Here is a 5,210-nt window from a genome sequence, read left to right on the forward strand (position 1 = left end):
GAGGGGGGGGCGGCATTTTGACATTCTGCACAGCAGGTGCAAGACTCTACTAGGCCAACAGAGAGCCACTGGCACTTCCACTCTCTTCACAGTTAACATCTTTGCAATACAAATAAATAATGTCTCTAACCTGTGTAGGAGCTGGGAGTTTAAAAAGGACTGGTTGAATGGCTCCATCTCTGACAATCCCTCCCTTTTGGATCCCTCCCCCATCTGGAACAATGAATCTGCACTCTAGGTACTTACTTATTTACTTAATCCTCTTCATTCCTGTGGAACATAAGGCTGCGACTATCTTCTTCCATCTGGTCCTATCCTGTTAGTGTAGACTAGAGCATTTCAGTAGCCTACTTTGGGTAAAACTCCCCATAACTAGACAACCATAAGATCTGTCTGTCTGTCTGTCTGTCTGTCTGTCTGTCTGTCTGTCTGTCTGTCTGTCTGTCTGTCTGTCTGTCTGTCTGTCTGTCTGTCTGTCTGTCTGTCTGTCTGTCTGTCTGTCTGTCTGCCTGTCTGCCTGTCTGTCTGTCTGTCTGTCTGTCTGTCTGTCTGTCTGTCCGTCCATCTAATTATTTTCTATGACTGCTATTACTGTGTTTAGAGGCTTGCAGTACACAAATGAAATCAAATATCAACATACCTTGCATCAAAATACAATTCCACAACAATCCATTTCATGAATGGAGGGCCCCTCTGCTAGACTACTAGTTTACTAGGCTCTCAAGGATCCAGGGTGCAGAAACAGGTTGCATGTTATATATTTGAGAAAAACAATTGTTTGCAGAGGCAGGTTCATTGCTGGGATGATTTTGAGCTCGGAAGAACCAACCAGAGGCGCTAAGGATCTGTGTTTGGATTGTATTCTCAAAAAAGGATGATGGGAAGACATATATTTTGCCCGATCCGTTTCCCTTGTCATTCTTATGAGAGACTTTTACCAGACATTAAATAAATTGCTCTATTTTATCGTTCTCTCAATGCTATAGAATAGAATAGATAAACCCCAAGTGGCAATGATCAGAAGTATGGCAATTGCTTACAGAATGGCCTATAGTTTTAAGGTGGTAAGCTAGCATATTCAGCCAATACTACCCAGCGTTCCACACAGTCGCTACGAAGTAGCATCACTACGCTATCTCCTGTCAGGATTCCAAAGTATGAGGCCTCAGCCCATGCCCATCACTGTGGATATGGCCTTCATGATGTGGCTGATAAGTTGGCCAAGTTTGACTAATGACAGCGATACAGTTTGTGCTTGCAAACTAAAATTAAGTCCCCTTTCCCCTTTATTTAGAGAACCATGTAGACTGGATAGGGCACACAGATCTAATAACAGATAATACAATGGTAAAATATAATGCTATAAAAGCCTATGACTGTCAATTTGCTTTTGCTAGGTTGCAAATCCTGTATAGTGAGAATCAGCCGATTCGGAAATGATCTGTGCATATGTGAGTGGAAATTACCAGATCATTTTGAGTGGGCAGGCTCTAGACCGGATGGCACAATATAAAGGTGATGCAAGCTTAATAAATTAAGTGTTCTTGTGGTCATTAGGCAGACCTTTTCAGTCTGTTAGCATAAGCTGTACCTTTTGTGTCAAACATTAGCTTTTTAACATTAATGTTACTGCCCTCAAACTTGAGGCCACTGTGTCCTCTACTTTGCTGTTGCTGTCCCTGCAGCATATTCTCCTTTGAATAAGATACAACCCCATAGATCTGACTTGAATTGGAGAGAGAAAAGCCACTTCAACCCTCACAGGACCTTGTTGCTTCCGTTTTTTAAGTTTTTTTTTGTATCTATAAAAATGCAGTGATATAATAGATTTTGTCTGTGTCCCCTTCCACTGACACGTCAAACACTATAATGTATTATTTTCCCTCAAAGTGTTGTCTCTTGGGAATTCTTTTGTTTGTTTGTTTTAACAGTAAAGTGTGAAATGCCGATGCTGTTTAATCACCATTATTTCTGTCATGTTTTCTCAGCTCCTGCACAATTCATTATATTCGGTGTGGTCTTCGTTGTAAAAGGTCAGTGGTGACTGGTGACGCTGCTTGACAATGAAATATCAGCTCTATAGAGGGCTACTTCAACATAGCGAGGTTACGTAACATGTTGCTCAGGGGTGAAGGGTTAACCTCTGTCATGCTTAACTTAACTCTCTTAAACAGTGGACTTACTACCATTGATTGCATCACAATTGATGTTGGACTAGTCATCATCTTCACTTGTTGAGCGGTCAATCAATCAATCTCTGCTAACCCTAAGTATTAATCCTTAATCCTTTGGGGAGTGGCTTTAGGTAGGACAGGTCCAACTAGCACCCTTGTTTTGTTTGTTTGTTTGTTTGTTTGTTTGTTTGTTTGTTTGTTTACCACCATGAACAACAATGTTTGCATTCTCTCCTCTCCTCTCCTCCTTGTTTCTAGAATTCACCTACACATGATGACAATGCCAGGACAATTATGTGTTTTTTGTTTCAATATAATATAAATACAAAAATTCATACATCTTTAGTCAAGCAGGAATTATGTACATTGCATCAATATGCACCCCCACAGTTTGTCTGACGACAATAATGGGTCTCTGGTTGTTGTAAAAGAAAAAAAAGAAAGTGCAGTAGAATTTGTTCTGTGTATTTTTTTCTCTGATGGAGTCAAATTAAACCGTATGTGTTGGTGTATGTTCACATGACAAGTGAACGCATGGGTGTGTTTGCAAAGATGGCTGCATCTACCCCAGCTCTCCTAACAAGTACTGAAATAATAATGAGAACATTCGTTGCTTCTGAGTAGGTTGTGTGAGAGGGACAGGGAAGGGGTGCAGATAGCAGAGGTCCAGTACACAATTAAATCCAGAGTGTTCATTTAACTCGGAGAGTGTAGAATGTACCCATATTGGTCAATCTTTACACCGAATAGAGAACGTTGAAGTGAGAAATTGTAGCAAATTCCTGATCTAAACAGATACATTTTTTGTTCATCCAGTTATTTATTTATTAATGTATCTCATAGTGTAGTTTGGTTTATTTGCTCATACAGTCTGTCGTTGATTTGCTCATATAATCTGTAGTTGTTGTTTCTTTAATCATATAGTCTATAGATGTTTATTTGCTCATAGAATCTGTAGTTGTTTCTTTAATCATATAGTCTGTAGTTGTTTCTTTAATCATATAGTCAGTAGTTTTTTGCTCATAGTCTATTATGTTGTTTTGCTCATATATTCTACAGTTGTTTTGCTCATATAGTCTGTATAGTTTTTTGCTTATAGCCTCTATTTGTGTTTTTTTCGCTTGTTTCTAGGTTTGCTATATATAGTCTCTAGTTTCCTTTTCCTCATATTCTTTTTTTTAGCTCATAGTCTCTCTCTAGGCTTTTGTTAGTTTTTCTCATAGTTTCCAAGTGTTATATGTTTTTTATGACCATGGTATGAGGTATGTCCTTTCTCACTTGACAGATGTCCTTGTGTCAGCTTTGTGTGACACACACATGCAAAGTGGTAAAAATGGATTTCTCTGGAAACTGTAATAAACCTACAGTAGGGCCCCCTGGGAAGTGTGGATGGGTCCTTCTTGATTACATTCACTAATTCCTTAGAGAGTTCAGCTCAAAAGCCCTAAAATCCAATATCAGTTCAGCCCATTGTTTTAATAACGTATTCCAGCCTCTCATCACACTCCTCAACAACAAATTGCTTAGCATATAGTTCTACTAAATAAGTCACCTTTACACTTTTAGAGTAAAATTAACACTGGATTTTACTGTGTAGCTATAAATGAAAGACATATGTATTCTAGAATTTGTGTTGATTAGAACCACAGGTATCAGGTATACACTGATATGAATGAGATAATTCAGAGGACCAAAATGGTCTTTTATTAGGCTGTTTTTTATGTTATTCTCAGTGCCAATTTATTATTACCCTATAATCGTGTATTTACATGTGTAAATACACGTCTTTAGTCTCTATTTAGTCAATTTAGACAATAGGCTTGACATTGGGTGGATGTGCCAATATACATTTGCACTTAAGGGAGCTATTATGGATGCCTTTGTTTCTTATATGGATTTACATGCATACATTTTAACTAATAAAATCAATCAATCAGTCAGTCAGTCATTGTGGTGAGGTTTTAAATGTCACTTTTGGGGGGGATGACATCAAAAATGTAGGTTACTGTTTGAGATGAATAAAACTAACAGAAAACGAATGATAAAAATCTAAATTTAAGTGTAAACTAAATAAAAAAGCCCAAAACGGCAAAGATGTTTTATTGACCTAGTGAATTATAGGCATTCTCTTAGTATGTAATGGTGTTATTGTTACAATTAAAAGATGACAAAATGTTGTAATGTCAATATTTATTAATAGCATAGCATTTTCTTCAAGTTTTCTTGGTACAAAAATCATGCAGCATTTGGTGATTTCTGAAGTGCAAAACTGGTCCAAAGATCCTCTCACATACCAAGTAGGACTGAAGCAAGCATGCCGAACAGGAACAGAAACACTCCAAGAAGCAATGATGGAGTTAGTTGATAAACGTGCAACATTCCAGAACTCTGAATGTAGTTATCCTACTGCACTGTACATCACCAAAAAATATCAAGAAAAATACTCTTTGTGGAGGATATCTTCCTCACCCATCAACTCCACTGATAGAAACGAAACTGCACACAGTCATGCGTATTTGACAGTTCAGTGTTTAAAACATTCATTAATAACCATTTAAAATGTATCAAAATAATTTTAGGTAAACAACGTGTAAACATCTTCGTTACTTTGTTCTGGTTTGGCAATAATACATTCATTCAAAAATGTACATATCAACCCATGCCATGAGAATTAAACAACTGCTGGTTCTTTACGCACAAACTTTACGCACACACGTTGGTCATTTGACTACTTTGTTGTGGTCATTTTTGGGAAGTCAGTGTAACAATTTGCATATCTTCTTTGCTCACCAAGACGCAGACATCGTCTTTCGATGCGTGCATATGCATGGAGACTCATGTAGCCTTGGATCAAGACTATCAAAGATGTATTTGATCGAGTCTGACTTTTACTTTCGTATCTACTTTTACTTTCGTATCTACTTTTAAGTAAAAGTCAAGACTCGATAAAAAAATACATCTATGATAGTCTTGATCCAAGGCTAGAGACTCATGCAACATGTGCCGCGCTCTCCATCCATGTCCGATGCCTGGTCT

Source organism: Gymnoscopelus braueri (genome assembly GCF_963280865.1).
Source record: "Gymnoscopelus braueri genome assembly, chromosome: 13".
Classification (NCBI taxonomy): Eukaryota; Metazoa; Chordata; class Actinopteri; order Myctophiformes; family Myctophidae; genus Gymnoscopelus; species Gymnoscopelus braueri.